This window comes from Mustelus asterias, chromosome 9 (genome assembly GCF_964213995.1).
Source record: "Mustelus asterias chromosome 9, sMusAst1.hap1.1, whole genome shotgun sequence".
NCBI lineage: Eukaryota > Metazoa > Chordata > Chondrichthyes > Carcharhiniformes > Triakidae > Mustelus > Mustelus asterias.
The window spans coordinates 79,485,363-79,502,976 of NC_135809.1; the positions used below are offsets into that span (position 1 = coordinate 79,485,363).

A 17,614-nucleotide genomic window follows, 5' to 3' on the forward strand; every position below is an offset into this window, starting at 1 on the left:
AGCTGTGATACAGGACTGGTAATCCAGGGACCTGACTTAATGTTCTGATGATGAGAGTTTGGCAGCTAGGGAATTTAAATTCAATTAATCAGGAATCAAATTAGTCTGAGTAATGGCGACTCTGAAGCTGCCAATGTGACATAAAAACCGATCTGGTTTACTATCACCCTTTCAAGGAAGGAAATCTGCCACCCTTACTTCTCTAAGTATGGCTCAGGGAGCCCAAGTGAAATTAAAGTAAATGAAGAGGAAAGCTCTCCTCTCTGCTTCCTAGAGTCATACCTAACCTTATCTGAGCAGTTGCGAATGACGCTGAATATTGTCTGGTCATCAGTGAACATTTCCATTTCTGACCTTATGATGAAAGGAAAATCATTGATGAAGCAATCCTCTGAGGTAGTGATGTCCTGGCACTGAGATGATTGACCTCCAACAACCAGAGCCATTTTCTTTGTGCTAAGTCTGAGTCCAACCAGTGGAGAGTTTCTCCCTGATTCTCAGTGACTGCAATTTTGCAAGGGCTCCTTGATGCCACATAAATACTGTGGATACAAGTGGAGTTTGGGAATTCTGCCAGTCCACCATCTACTCGGCACAGATCAGGAGTGTGCAGTTGAGTGTAACTCCAACAGCACTGAAGAAACTCGACACTGTCTAGAACAAAGTTGGTTAGACCTCATCCACCATCTTAACATTCACCCTACACTACTAGTGGACAGTCACAGTAGTGCACCATTTACAAGATGTATTGCAGCAACTTGACTTCAACACCTTCCAAATCTATGTCGACCTAGAAGAGCAAACATAGCAAACGCTTTGGAACACCACCACCTATAAGTTCCTCCACAACCCACACACACAACTTTCCTAAAAGTAGGCATATCTGCAACACATGGAAGGTGGCTCACCACTATCTTTTTTTCAAGGACAATTAGAGATGGACAATAACCTTGCCAGTGGTGCCCAAATCTCATGAATAAATTGAGAAAAAAATCCCATGTGCAGTGAAAGAGCAAAACCACTTGTATGCATTTTCTGGATCCGCTGAAAAAGTGGCATAAGATGAAATGACTGAAGAGCTATCTTCATCTGTGGTCTTGAACATTTCACAAGAAACCCTACATTTAGCCAATTTTGAAAATGCAAAATGTTCTGTTGTAATGTGTTACATGCCATTCACAACTGTGTGAACATGTACAATACATTCTGGTAGTTATTTCTGTAGGTTAAAGGATTGGAAATTGCTGAGATGGGTTAAAAGTGAACAAGTACATTAGATAGATTTCACTCATTTGAATGTTATATTGAATGTATTATTAGATTTCGCTAGTGTTATCTCCAGCTGCGTTTTTAAATACAACTGTTTCTATTATAGGTGTTTCAGTTGCAGTACATTAGATTAACATTAGAATGTTGCAAATTTGTGCCTATCGTCATAACATGCATGCCTATAAAAAGGTGATGTTCGAGGACAAAACTTCTGACAGGAATCATAAAATCCCTATGGTACAGAAGGCGGCCACTTGGCCCATCAAGGCTGCACCAACTCTCTGACAGAGTACCTTACCCAGGCCCTCTCCTTCTCCCTATCCCAATAACCCCACACATTTACCATGGCCAATCCATCTAATCTACACATCTTGGAACACTAAAGAGCAATTTATCATGGCCAATCCATCGAACCTGCCTATCTTTGAAAGGAGGACTATAACAAAAGATGAGCATTTATGAATCATTTACTGGGATAGTGTTGAAATATTCCAACCTTATGTCTAGTGTAAGTCTTTAATAAACATTTTATTATTTCTTATTAAAAGTTTATTGGTAGACTCCTGTGATTTTGTTCAGGAACTTACCTCTGTAGTTTCTCAAATAAAAATTTAGGATCCATCAAACCAGCTTTCACTCTGGGGTCTGACTGGTCCAGTATTAACATCAACTGGGATTTGTTGTATTTCAGGTCAGAAACTCCAAAGTGTTTTATGAAGTCTGCCTGGATTATAAATTTTGCACTTTGAATTTGTCTAGGGTGAGCATGAGATATTTCACTTCAGGTATGATTCAACTGACCCACTAAGAAGCTTTTATCAAACAAAGTTTATTTAAGTATACAGTTAACATGTATAGAAAGAAAATTAGCAATAACTTTTACCAATTACAAACAAAAAAACAATCATATTGTATAAACCTTTATGAAATATAGGAAATGTCCCAATCAAACCATTCCCATAAACAAAACCCTTTCCACTGGTTTAACACAGCAAAGACTACTGCTCACGTAATACTGGAATTTAGTCCTTTGGTTGAATGCTGCAATTCTCTTGAGGTACACACAGACAAGCTTGGAGTCACATAAGCTTCCCAAAACATCAGAGAGAGAGACTTTAAGCAAGCCAACCACCAACAGCAGATTTTCCACTCCAGGAAGGTCAAAAGCCATGCTCCCAGCAGAATTTCCAATACCAGGGAGAACGAGAGAAACACTTCAGCTTGTTGTCCACTTCCTTCTGAACTAAAACTGAAAATGAATCCTTAGATTTTTTTCCTGGGGAGGAACCACCTGACTTTGACTTGTCAGTCAATCTTCCCCCTCACAATGAAGGTCATAAAAGATCCCAGAGTAAAAATAAACAAAGCCCCATTTAAACCATTGAAGTAACAATAAAAGACTTCTAGCAGACGGCCCGGCAACAATGAACTGCTAATAGCTGCAGAGAACATGATTTAAAAAACATTTCTTAGAGGTACACTAACATCACAGATTGTAACAGTATATTTGACAGCTGTATTTGTGGGGCAAATGCCGTTTGAAACCTGAGATTTGTGTTCTCATCCAAGTCCAGTCCAACGAAATTATTTTAATTTTTGGGGGGGATTTTAAAAATCAGCTATTATTTAGCTGTATCCCATAAAAACTGCATTCGATTTGAGGTTAATCAGAGGAATCCATGACTGGCACAGTGGTTAACACTGCTGCCTGTCAGCTCCAGGGACCTGGGTTTGATTCCTGGCTTGGGTCACTATCTGTGTGGAGTTGGCACATTCTCCTGTGTCGGTGTGGGTTTCCTCCCACAGTCCAAAGATGTGTGGGTTAGGTGCATTGGCCATACTAAATTGCCCCCGAGTGTCCCGGGATGTATAGGTTAGAGGGATTAGCGGGGTAAATATGCGGGGTTACGGGGATAGGGCCGAGATGGGATTGTTGTCGGTGCAGACTCGACGGGCCGAATGGCCTCCTACCCTGTTGGAATTCTATGCAAGAAATGACTAACCATGTATCCAGGTGCAATTTTACCCTGAGAATTAATATGGGAAGACTATCTTGTTGCTTTTGGCATTTCTAGGACATTAGTGAAGTTTGTAATGACTATTTGAATTGGCTGTTGCTATTTGACTTTTAAGATGGGCTATATTATGGGATGTTTATATAGTTGGATTGGTATCATTGGCAGCCTGGTTTATTAATGTATATTCTTCTGCCCATAAGATGATCCCAGGAGTCAAGCAATATATTCATCTAATGTAGCAGAGTTTTTCTGTGCAGCCCTGGGTCACACTGCATTTTCTTTGGGCAAATACTGATAAATTCTGATTCATTAAGGAATTAGATCCACATATTGCTGAGGCTAGGTACACTAAACGCTAAGAAATATTGGAAAAATACAGTGGTGGAATTCAACACTCTTGTAAAGCTCTTGTTGGCTGAAGACTAGATTGTAAAAAGGACAAGAAAACCAGAATATGGGAAAATACTTTTGCCCTTATTCTCATAGAATCATCAAATCCCTGCAGTGCAGAAGGAGGCCTTTCGGCCTTCTGACAGAGTATCTTACCAAGGCCCTCTTCCCCTGTCCTATCCCTGTAACCCCAAACCTTTGCCATGGCTAATCCATCTAACCTACACATATTGGGACACTAAGGGGAAATTTAACATGGCCAGTCCACCTAACCTGCACATCTTTGGACTGTGGGAGGAAACCGGAGCACCAGGAGGAAACCCACGCAGACACTGGGAGAACGTGCAGATAGTCACCCAAGGCTGGAATTGAACCCAGGTCCCTGGAGCTATAAGGCAGCTGTGCTAACCACTGTGCTACCCTCTTGTTAAAAAGAAACACTAAAAATCCTTTTATACGTCTTTTGTTGTGTATACTTTTCATGAGGTAATTGACAATCTATTCAGATGATGGATCAAAGAATAGATTTCAAACATTATTTACAATGATGGTCCTATTTGTTCTTGTTTGCTGTTGATTGACCTTTTCTCCCAATGCTTCTGTTCAAACTGTTTATCAATTTGATTTGGTCAATTTAGGTGGCATTTTCCCAAAAAAGTTGATGCATTTTAAATCTGTTGCTTGAGTTGTTTCTGTGGAATTAGCGGGAAGGAGAGGGGAAACTCCCATTGGTGCTATTTCACTTCTATAATAATAAAAAAATAGTTATAGCTCATTTCTTTTATGGGGATAACATTTGTCTAATATTTAGATTTGTGGTTTGCAAACTATTTTAGAAACAAAATAATTGATGAAGACTTCAGGGGCTCCACCCCAAGAAATCATCCACTTAATTTTTTTTTGGAGTGGGGACTGTGGAAGTAAAAATAACCATGTGTTTCAATCAATAATCATATTACCAGAGTCCGCTGTTGCTGGCTGTTGAATCACTTCCTGTACTTTGAACTTCCTGTTTGAAATAAGGGGTATTAATGTGGTCTAGGAGGCTCTCAGCTAGCAAAGGAAGTTGGGTCTGTGCTTCCACTGTGCTTAGAACTAGATTAGAACTCCCTCTACTGGAAGTTAGGACACATTTCATGTGGGTGTCTGACTTGGCAACTTGTGGGTTGATCGACAAGACCTTGTTCTGATCAACCCATTTGACAGAATTAGATTTTTTAACTCTCTGTAATGTTTTAAATCAAATTTTATCAATGTTACAACTTTTTCTAATTTAAGTTTTATTCTTCTGTTTCCTATACGGTCAGAGGTTTTGGTTTTTTGTGAAAGAAGCTAGTTAATTTTCCGTGGATATTGGTGAGGGCCAAATGTTGGCTACTGTTCCAGTGGAATATCCTGCTTTCTTCAAGTAACCCCAAGTAATCCTTTTACGCTCATCTGGGAGAACCCTGGTTTAATGTCTCCTCCATAAGGCTGCTAACACTCCTTAGAACTGCTTTAGTGTATCACAGTCGGTTTTATGTGCAATTCTCTGAAGTCAGATTTGAACTCGGGATCTTTTGACAGAGATTGAAGTGTTATCACTGAAGCAAAACTTGATACTATGTTTCTGCCTTAAAACAGAGTTTACTGACTACACAAACTTTAGTAAACATAGATTTCCATAAAATGCTTAAACTTCAGTCTTCAGATATTGAGAGAAAATTTCTGCTAGTTCAACTCAGACCTCCTGACATAGAGCCAAACATACTGAGAAATTCTGTAACCAGTACAAATTCACAATCTGCATATGTGATTGGTAACCTTGAAATTTTGGGGAGTAACTAACTAGTCAAATTCCAAGCTTTTAAGACAAGCCAAGGCATTGCATTTAAGTCATTAAAAGATATAAATAACAATTCATGTTGCTGCATTAATCAGGTTTTTTGTAAAATATGCATTTCGGGAATCTTATTTTGGAAATTTTAAATTTCAATTGCAAACACTTTGTTTTCTGCTTAACATGTTCGGCTTACCTGGTCATTCAGGCTTGGTTGTTTTTTAAGCTGTTTTACCCACTTTTGATGCACATGTACCATATCTCTCCAATTGTGGTTTACTGATGTTTCACTTTGAGCCACTTTGTGACAGTAAAGTCTGACTGAAAATTCAACACATCAGCATCTAAGATGAATACAAACAGTACAGGAATGTGTGCTTTAAGGTTTTCAACTTGTTTTATGTAGATAAGCAGATTTCCTGTGTTACTGCTGATGGTGCTTGGAGTACACAGTTTTTAGCAATAGATGCTTATGCCATGTGTAAGATGTGATGTGTTATCAAGATTAATGCTGACTTAATAAGTCAAGATGTTGCAACGCCATTATTTTGTGAAAATTGTAAATTAGTCATCTAATGTTTTTTAATGCCCAAGAAACCAGCAAGCTAGCACTTCAGCATTACAGCACAGAAGGAGGCCATTTGGCCCATCTACCCATGCCAGCTCTTTGTAGACAGTCCCATTTCTCTGTTCTAACTCTGTGGCCCTGCAAGTTTATTTTTCTCAAGTGCCCATCCAATTTAATTTTGAAATCATTAGATATCTCTGCCTTCACCACTCTCATGGCAAGATCATTGCCATATCCCCACCACTCTTGCTCAGAACCTTAAATCTACATCCCCTACTCCTTATATCATTAGTTAATGGGAAATAAGATTGGAAGTAAGTGCCTAGCTTTTGGAAACATTTTGAAGTAGTACTGAAATTTGATTATGCGAAGTAGAGTTTATTATTAATGGATTTCTGAAGCTAATGGTGAGGGCTTGGGTATGGCATCATTAATGGTGGATGGTCCTGCACCCGTCAGCTCTAGTTTGTAAGAGGTTTTTGCAGAGAAAAATGTTTTTTATTGATTGAAAAATAAGCAAGCATTCTTTCTTTTCGATAAGTACCACAGTATAAATAAATAGAAAGATTTCATTTACAGTATCTCTGTCTCTCTGGAGCATTAATTCAATAAGAAGTTTAACAACACCAGGTTAAAGTCCAACAGGTTTATTTGGTAGCAAAAGCCACACAAGCTTTCGGAGCTCTAAGCCCCTTCTTCAGGTGAGTGGGAATTCTGTTCACAAACAGAGCATATAAAGACACAAACTCAATTTACATGAATAATGGTTGGAATGCGAATACTTACAACTAATCAAGTCTTTAAGAAACAAAACAATGCGAGTGGAGAGAGCATCAAGACAGGCTAAAAAGATGTGTATTGTCTCCAGACAAGACAGCCAGTGAAACTCTGCAGGTCCAGTCAACTGTGGGGGTTACAAATAGTGTGACATGAACCCAATATCCCGGTTGAGGCCGTCCTCGTGTGTGCGGAACTTGGCTATCAGTTTCTGCTCAGCGACTCTGCGCTGTCGTGTGTCGCGAAGGCCGCCTTGGCGAACGCTTACCTGAATATCAGAGGCCGAATGCCCGTGACCGCTGAAGTGCTCCCCATGGGAGCTTCAACATGTCATTGATGAAGACGAACATCTCGCCAAGGCCATCCCCACACCCCCACTTCTTGCCTTCAAACAACCGCACAACCTCAAACAGACCATTGTCCGCAGCAAACTACCCAGCCTTCAGGAGAACAGTGACCATGACACCACACAACCCTGCCACAGCAACCTCTGCAAGACATGCCGGATCATCGACACAGATGCCATCATCTCACGTGAGAACACCATCCACCAGGTACACGGTACATACTCTTGCAATTCGGCCAACGTTGTCTACCTGATATGCTGCAAGAAAGGATGTCCCGAGGCATGGTACATTGGGGAAACTATGCAGATGCTGCGACAACGGATGAATGAACACCGCTCGACAATCACCAGGCAAGACTGTTCTCTTCCTGTTGGGGAGCACTTCAGCGGTCACGGGCGTTCGGCCTCTGATATTCGGGTAAGCGTTCTCCAAGGCGGCCTTCGCGACACACGACAGTGCAGAGTCGCTGAGCAGAAACTGATAGCCAAGTTCCGCACACACGAGGACGGCCTCAACCGGGATATTGGGTTCATGTCACACTATTTGTAACCCCCACAGTTGACTGGACCTGCAGAGTTTCACTGGCTGTCTTGTCTGGAGACAATACACATCTTTTTAGCCTGTCTTGATGCTCTCTCCACTCGCATTGTTTTGTTTCTTAAAGACTTGATTAGTTGTAAGTATTCGCATTCCAACCATTATTCATGTAAATTGAGTTTGTGTCTTTATATGCTCTGTTTGTGAACAGAATTCCCACTCGCCTGAAGAAGGGGCTTAGAGCTCCGAAAGCTTGTGTGGCTTTTGCTACCAAATAAACCTGTTGGACTTTAACCTGGTGTTGTTAAACTTCTTACTGTGTTTACCCCAGTCCAACACCGGCATCTCCACAGCATTAATTCAATACAAGGTTGCTTCAATAACATTTTAACTTTGAACCAAAAGAGTTCCATCAGCAATTATTGCATTTGTGAAAGGAGTGATTGGAGGGGCTGAGCTTACAAATACCATACTCTGAAAAGTTAATTGTTCTGTCAATCAGAAAAATTTCCAAAATTTCCGTGAGAAAACATTTTCCTAAAATGCAACCTTCAGATTTTTGTGAATAAAGTCCTCCTTTGTATAAACAGATCGATAAATAGGAAAGAGCACATTGGGGGCAACATTTCTTGTGCGTGATAGTGTAAAATGAATGATCATGCGTTGGCAGTCTGCTTTACACCTGATTTTCTGTTCAATTGAAGTAATTGGAGGAGGAAAACAGGAAAAGCCAAGAACCTATTGCCTGTTTTGAGATAACTGTCCTAGATAAATTTTAATCTCATTGTGCCATCCTGTTAGCTTTTTCATTTGAAACTTCAGTTGAAAACCTATTCAAATTAGTCATCCATTTCCTATTCAAATACTCTTTAAAAGTTGGACAGACTGAAATACTATTGTGCACAAAAAGCAGATTCTATTTTTGCAGCTGAGAAAAAATAAATTGTTTTGGAATTTGGAGATGAACAAAAGCAGCTACAGGTGTGTAATTTGCAGCATCTCTGTCATGCTTGAAAAGCCCTATATCTCAGTTGTGTTTTTCTTTGTATTATTTTACTGCGCACAAATCAGTATTTTTACCTGACTGAAGCTTTGGATTTTGCCCTGTTGTTTTCCAAATATTAAAACATGTAAAGAGAGAGATTCTATTTTAAGCTTAAAAAGTAATGTTTTTGTCATTGGGTGACAATTATTCTGATGTATCTGCAGAAATTGATAATTTGACTGTACTTCTCCCCCTTAAAGATGCATTGTTCTGAGGCAAAATATAAAGTCCAAGATGAAGCTTTTGTGAAGCTTTCAAGTAAAGAATGTCAGTTGAGGTAGTCAATAATACAAAGTTAGTTTTATAGTTGTTGAGGGAGAAAATTGTAGATTCTTTTTGTCTTCTGTTAAGTGGAATTTGGTTTGCTTTTTTAAAAATTGCATATGACTGAATTACTTAAATTTAACATTCTTCATTTGTCGGAAGAAGAAATTTACATTGAGCCAAATTCATGTGTAATTTGAATATTTTCACAGCAACTATTTGAAGATAAGATTGCATATAAAATGGATGATCCTGTTTTACGACAGGAATTGTGATGAAATAGGCATAGCTCTTTTATGATATTACAGCAGAGCTCATGTGAATCAAAGGATATGCTGTCTGATATCATGTCAAGTACGATATCTTGTTGAAGACATTAATCTGGGTTGATTAAATAATTTAAATTATTTTATTGAAAACTATTATTTGGAGTGCTAGTGATATTTTTCAATAATAAAATTATACCTATGTTTTCATGGCTTGTACACCACTGGTTTATTTTGACTATATATTTGCTCAGCTATGTAATAAATTTTGGTTTTATAGTCCATAATCCAGAGGTGAATGTTTCGGGTTGCCGGCAGATAGAAGAAATATTTAAATGCGAAGAATGAACATTTAATAATCTTTATAACAATGGGGAGGATTCTAGTGGTTTGGTAACAGTGGGATTTAAAAGGAGCAAGGTGGTGTTAAGGAATGGGGTATAGGGGCATATTCTGAAATCTGAGTACTGGGAATTGTGCTGAGAGTATGGAAGTAAATTGCTGGGATGTTACTGTTGGAAGGGCATACTTTGGCGTATTAGGATTGGAGTACTAGAATTGGTAGATATGGCTGAGATGTATCCTGGTGGGTGGAAAGTGGGGAGTGGTGGGACAGGCTTGCAGAGTCCTGTTGAGAAAAATGAATTTGGAGCTTATAAGTTCTTAAAGACATTTTATGCTCTAAGCCTACTATAAGCATTCACAATTTCCTGAAAGCCCGGAGCTTTCTCAACCATTCAAATACTGAACTTATTTTGGAGTACCAGCTGTTATCAGGCCCTTTCCTGAGTTACAACAGATATTGAGAACACCCTTAGTATTTCAGGGCTGTTACCTCTATTATAGTCCAATTTATTGCCTTTATGTGTTCCCAACAGTAATAAAATTCACTTAGTTGCACCATGTATTTCTCCCACCTTTCAAATGGTCTTATCAGGAGTTCAGTTTCTGGGAGTTGCTGAATCAGAACTCCAGGAAGTGGTGGAGAAGTTTGATTTGACAAGTTCCTACAAAAGACCACTGCGGATGGATTTAATTGAAGTTATGGGAGTATACTGGATAATTTTTTACTATGAAGGCTCAACAATTTAGAAGAAAGATTAAAAGTATCGTGGTAAATTGAATAACCAGGGCAGTTAACAGAACTTTAATAATGGAGGGGTGGGAGGATTCAGGAAATGATGATTGCAAGTTGGGTAAATATAAACAGAGTGGGCCAGGAAGTAATAAAGATAATAGAACATTAATGACTAAAGTGGTGTCAGGGAAAGTTAGACAAAGGTCAAAGCTAAAGCACTATATCTGAATAAAATGCATGAATTTATAACACAGAAATTATATTGTCTAATCTATTAGTTATTCTGTATATATGATTGCAAAGTGACCAAAGCTGGGAAATAAATATTCCAGATACTTTTTTTGAAGAGATAGGCAAAATGGAAAAGGAGGAGGAGTAGCCCTGATAAAGGATGGGATAAGGGTAGTAGAGACTAAGGATCTTAGCTTGGCTTGGAGAATAAAGAAGTAGAATCAGTTTGGGAGGAACTAAGAAATAGCAAGGGGCAGAAAACATTGGTGTGTTGTTTATAAACCCTCCGAAGAGTAGTTGTAGCATTTTGTTGAGTAGGTGTGGTGCATGTAATAAGGGTAATACATAAGCATGAGGTACAAATTCACAATAATGGTGTGGAGGACAAATTCATGGAATGAATGCAAGATAGTAACAAAAGAAAATTTGAGAATCGACTAACAAAAGACAAACAGTCAACATTTCTACAGGTATATAAGGAGGAAGAAATTAGTGAAAATAAACATGGACCTATTAGAGGCAGTGGTAAGGGAAATTAGAATTGACAATAAGGAAAGAAACACTAAATATTTTGTATCTGTCTTCCTAGAAGATACAAAAATGTTCCAGAAATGAAGCGCCATGAAGAATGTATTGAAATAGTGCTGGAGAAGTTAATGGAATTAGATGGCAACAAATTATCGAATGGTTACATCACAGAAAGAAGCTATTTGACCTGTTGAGCCCATGCCAGCTCTCTGCAAGAGCAATTTATCTAGCCCCACTGTTCTACCCTTTGCTCGTAGTCTTACAAATTTTATTCCTTCAGGTACTTATCCAATCCTCTTGGAAGCCATGATTAAATCTACCTCTATCATTGGTTCTGGAATGGATTGCCTGAGACTTAACTCTTCGTTGTGTCATCATTGGTTCTTTCACCATTCACTTCAAATTGCTGTTCTCAGGTTCAGACACTGCTGCCAATGGGAACAGTTTCCGCCTTATCCAGGAACATAGGAATTAGGAGCAAAACTAGGCAAATTCAGCCCTTAAAGCCGCCTCCGCCATTCAATCAGATCATGGCTCATCACTCCCTTATCTCAAATCCACCTCCAACTGTTCCCATATCCCCTTATCCCTTTTTTTAAAATTAGAAATATATCTTATCTCCTTGAAACCATTCAATGATTCAGACTGCACTACGCTATGGGGCAGTAAGTTCCACAAATTCACCACCCTCAGCGAAAAGTAGAGCCTCCTCAAATCAGTTTTAAATCTACTGCCTTTCAATCTATACCTGTGACCTCTTGTTCAAGATTGCCCCACAAGAGGAAATATTTTGTCTATATTTACTTTATCAATCCCTTTTAAAATTTCATATATCTCGATCAGATCCCCTCTAAACTCCAGTGAGTATAAGCCTAAACTATTTAATCTTTCCTCATCTGTCAACCCTTTCATCCCTGGAATCAATCTGGTGAACCTCCTCTGAACTGCCTCCAGTGTCACCACATCCTTTCTCAAATAAGGAGACCAAAACTGGACGCAATACTCCAGATGTGGTCTCACCAACACCTTATAGAATTGCAACAACATTTCTCTACTTTTATACTCCAGTCCCTTTGCTATAAATGCCAACATCCATTTGCCTTTTTTATTAAGTGCTGCACCTGCATACCGACTTTCTACAATTCATGAACATAGACACCCAGATCCCTCTGCCCAGAAGCATTTTGGATCTACTTTCCATTTAGGTAATAATTTGCCTTTCTATTTTTCTGCCAAAATGGACAGCTTCACACTTATCCACATTAAACTCCATCTGCCAAATTTTGGCCCATTTTTAGCTTATCTATATCTGTCTGTAAAATCTTTATATCCTCTTCACTGCCTGCTTTCCCACCTATTTTAGTATCATCCGCAAATTTTGCTACACTACACTCTGTCCTTGCTTGCAGATCATTTATATAGATTGTACACAGTCCGAGGACTGACCCCTGTGGCACCCTGCTAGTTACATTTTGCTAGCCAGAGAAGGACCTATTTATCCCGACCCTTTGCTTTCTGTCAGTCAGCCAATCCTCAGTCCAATCCAATACTCTACCCTCAATCCCCTGCGATTTCACCTTGATCAGTCTTTTATGCGGCACCTTATCCAGTGCCTTCTGGAAGTCCAAATATGCCACATCCACAAGTTCACCACTATCCACCTTGCTGGTTATGTCCTCAAAGAATTCGAGCAGTTTGTCAAGCATGTCTTACCCTTCGTAAAGTCATACTGACAATGGTGGATTGAGCTTTGTCTTTCCAAATGCTCATTTATCTCCTCCTTAATGATTGATTCCAGCAACTTCTCACCACAGAAGTCAATCTAACTGGCCTATAGTTTCCTACTTTTTGCTCCTTCCTTTTTTGAACACATCAGCATGTTTCCAATCCACCAGGACCTTAGCAGAATCCAAGGAATTTTGAAATATCACAATCAATGAATCCACTATCTCTGCTGCCACCTCCTTTAATACCCTAGGGTACAGGTCATTAGGCCCCGGAGACTTATCAGCCTTTAATCCCATTAGTCTATTCAATACCTTCTCCCTAGTGAAGGTAATGGCTAGACAAAGAAGTCAAAGAGGACACAAAGGCAAAAGCTAGGGCATACCAAACTGCAAAAGCTAGCCGTAAGCTGGCAGATTGGCTGGAGGATTGGCTGACTGACAGAATGTGGGGCGGCACGGTAGCACAGTGGTTAGCACTGCTGCTTCACAGCTCCAGGGACCTGGGTTCGATTCCCGGCTTGGGTCACTGTCTGTGTGGAGTTTGCACATTCTCCTCGAGTCTGCGTGGGTTTGCTCCGGGTGCTCCGGTTTCCTCCCACAGTCCAAAGATGTGCGGGTTAGGTTGATTGGCCATGCTAAAAAATTGCCCCTTAGTGTCCTGGGATGCGTAGATTAGAGGGATTAGCAGGTAAAATATGTAGGGATATGGGGGTAGGGCCTGGGTGGGATTGTGGTCGGTGCAGACTCGATGGGTCGAATGGCCTCTTTCTGTACTGTAGGGTTTCTATGATTTCTATGATGGTTATTGTACCAACTTCCTCTGCATTAACGAAAGTTTTTGGAAAATCTTCATTATTCTCCACTATAAAGACAGAGGCTAAATATTGGTTTCGTGCCTCTGCCATCTCTCTGTTCCCCATTAATACCTCACCAGTATTGTCCTCTAAAGAGCCAACATTTACTTCAGCAATTCTCTTCCTCTTTATATACTTAGAAAAGCTTTTCGTATCTGTGTTTACGTTTTCTGCTAGTTTCCTTTCATAGTTCATCTTGGCTCTTTTGATTCTATTTTTAGTAGCCTTTTGCTGAACCTTAAAGTTCTTCCAATCCGCCAGCTTACGGCTAGCTTTTGCAGTTTGGTATGCCCTAGCTTTTGCCTTTGTGTCCTCTTTGACTTCTTTGTCTAGCCATGGAACATTTTTCTTCGTTTTACAATTCCTCTTCCTTTCAGGAATATACTTTAATTGGGAGGTATTCAATATCTCCCTGAACATCCGCCATTGTTCCGCAACTGTCCAGCTCTCAATTATTTGTGCCCAGTTTCCATGGACCAATTCTTTTCTCAGGCCTATAATTGCCTCTGCCCAACGCTAAAACTCTAGTATGGCACTCTGTCTTCTCTTGCTCAATCTGAATCTGAAATTCTAACATGCTGTGATCACTCTTACCAAGAGGAAATTTAACAACAAGACTATTTATCAACCCTTCTTTGTTACATAATACTAAATTTAACTGATGCAAAGTAACTATTCAGTTCCTCTGCCATTTTTTTGTTTCCTATTATACACTCATACACTCTGAAATCTCCCTCGAGGCTACCTATGCCAATTTGATTGATCCAGTCAATATGCATGTTAAAATCACCCATGATTACCATTGTGCCCTTCTCACAAGCCTTATTATTTCTTGGTTTATACTGTTCCCCACTTTGGAAGCGTTGCTCAGGGGCCTGTAAATTACTCCTACAAGATGTTTTTTTCCCTTTTTTGTTTATTTCTACTGACATCAATTCAACATGTTGGCCATTAGTGCCAATGTTATTTCTTAATACAGCCTTGATGTCATCTTTAACCAATAAAGCAACTCCACCTCCTGTTCCATCCTGTCTATCTTTCTGGAATACTGAGTACTCTTGGACATTCACCTCCCGGTCCCAGTCTTCCTGTAACCATGTTTCAGTAATCCCCACCAAATCTTACCCATTTGTTCCCATCAACTCATTGACCTTATTCTGAATACTGTGTGCATTAAGGTACAGGGTTTTTAAATATGTCCTACTGGTTTGTCTTTCCCTTGCAGGATTTTCTTGTGCACCACGCTTTTCACACATTTTGACCTTTACTAATTTTTGGTCGTTAGCTAGTCCTGCCTGTTCATCCTATTAGCCTCTTTCTTCCCCTCACATACTAACCTGATGCTTTGGTTGCCATTAACCTTTATTCTTTTAGTTTTACCCTTCCCTTCCGTCTCCCACTTGCTAGTTTAAAGTCCTTGAGACCACCCTACTTATCCTTTCTGCTAGAACACTGGTCCCAGATTGGTTCATATGGCGACTGTCCCAATGGTATAGATCCCTCCTGTTCTAATACTGATGCCAATGCCCCATGAAATGGAACCCCTCTTTCCCACATCACTCCTTTAGCCACGTGTTTACTTCCCTAATTTTCCCATCCTTATGCCAGTTTGCACGTGTCTCAGGTAGTAATCCAGAGATTATAACCCATGAGAACCTGTTCTTTAATTTACTTCTTATTTCCTGATAATCCCCAAACATGTCCTCTTTCCTAGTCTTGCCTATGTTGTTTGTCCCAACGTGGACCACAACAACAGGACCCTCCCCCTCCCACTCCAATATCCTTTCAAGCCAGTCAGAGATGTCCCTCACCCTGACACTGGGCAGGCAGCATACCATGTGGGACTCTCAATCCTGCTGACAAAGGACGGTATTGATCCCCCTAATTATAGAACCGCCTTCAACTGACACTTGTCTTTTTGCTCCCACTCTTGAATGGCCTCCTGTGCCACGGTGCAGTGGTCAGCTAGCTCATTCTCCCTACAGCCCTTTTCCTCTTCCACACAGGGAACAAGTACCTTGTACCTGTTGGACAAAGTCAAGAGCTGAGACTCTTCTGTTCCTGAATTCAGAATCCCTCTACCTGTCTCACTTGCAGTCACACCCTGCTGTCCCTGACCACTGACTGAATTAGAGATAGTGCATCTATTGGGTATGACCGCATCCGAAACAAAGTGTCCAGGGTAACTCTCGCCTCCCGGATGCACTGCAGTGTCTGAAACTCAGTCACGAGCTCATCAATTCTGAGCCAAAGTTCCTTGAGCAACCAACACTTGTTGCAGATCTGGTCACTGCAGCTCGCAATGGGATCTGCCAGCTCCCATGTCGTACAGCTACCGCACATCACCTGCCCCACCATCTCTACTTAGTTAATTAATGTATCAGTTAGTTTTGCAGTGCTTTTTTCAAATTTAGCACTCTATCCAGGCTTCATGATTTGAATGTGTTCATCAAATCTCCTCTTCACCTTATTTTCCCCAAGGAGAACAACTCCAGATTCTTCAATCTAACCACAAAACCAAAATCCCTCATCTCTGGAATCGTTCTCCCAAAACCTTTCTGCATCCTTAAGCTCTCTCATCCTCAAAGAGTTTGGTACTTTGAGTTGGACACAGTACTCCAGTTGAGACCAAACTAGTGTTCATAAAGGTTCTTCATAACTTCCTTGGTTTCATGCTCTATGCCTCTATTTGCAAAGCCGAGAATCCTATGTGCCTTTCTAGCCATTTCTCAACCTGTCTTGTCTACATCGATGTACTACCTTGTATCATTGAATTGTATCATTTATTTCACATAACCTTTCTTTTATGGCGTTTCTTTTTTTTCTCCGTATCAAATGTTTTGCTTCACACTTCTGCCCATTTCACTAGCTTGTCTATGTCCGCTTGAAGTCTGTCTGTCCTCCTCACAGATTTACAGCATCCGCAGTATTCTGCCTTTCCATCTAGGTCATAATATAGATTAAGAAAAGTCATGGTCCTAGTACATTTTCAGGAAGAACACCACTGGATAGCTTCCTCTAATCCGAGAAACAAATGTTCACTGTTACTTTTTGTTTCTTGTCACTCAGCCAACCTCAACTTTTCTAGCAAGCCTGTTACACGGCACTTTATCAAACACCTTTTTGAACTCCACGTTCATCAAGTCTACCCCATTGCCCTTTGTTACCTCATCAAAAAACCCTCAAATTAATATTGCATGAGTTCCCTTTGACAAATCCGTGCAGTCTTTCTTTAATTTGACAAAATATTGCAAAAAATAATCTTATGTAATAGGGAGGTGCTCAGATCAAAAAGCTGGCTGAAAAAGTGCATTATTTCATACTGTTTTGCACTTGTCTGCCCTTTCTGCTGCAGCTGATTGCTATTTACTGCACTGTTTTCCACATCTGAAAGTTCGGTACCATCGGGAAATTTTACTATACTTCAACATCCACGTCAAAACAGACAAAAGATAACTAGAGTATTGAAACCAATTTTGGTCTCCACGCTTTAGGAAGGACCTGTGGGCTCTTGAGAGTGTACCATGGAGATTTACCAGAATGGTTCCAGGGAAGAGGGATTTTAACTACATTATTAGGTTATAGAGTCATATAGTGAAGAAAAGACCCTTTGATCCATCAAGTCCACACCAATAATATCTGCACTAATGGCACACTAATCCCATTTTCTGGAAAAAAAACAAGCTTCTGTGCTCGACACGTGCTGTTATCGGGATAAAAGACAATATCATATCAGGAGTAAAATCCAAGGGAACAAAGTTCAGGATTAATGACAAACTGCAGGATTAGATTATAAACCATCCACCGAGTTAGAAAAGGCTAAAGCTATGACCAGATTGTAAAGGAATATCCAGGAATCATCCAGAATTTCACCCAATCTCCACATCTCCGTCATG

General features: G+C 40.0%; 1 protein-coding gene and 1 pseudogene across 5 annotated transcripts in view; one reads left to right on the forward strand and one right to left on the reverse strand.

The window, feature by feature from the left end:
* LOC144499027 (oxaloacetate tautomerase FAHD1, mitochondrial-like) overlaps positions 1–13,913 on the reverse strand; it is a 55,140-nt pseudogene extending 41,227 nt beyond the window's left edge.
* phf21aa (PHD finger protein 21Aa) overlaps positions 1–17,614 on the forward strand; it is a 310,619-nt gene that overhangs the window by 231,749 nt on the left and 61,256 nt on the right. The window lies entirely within an intron of this gene.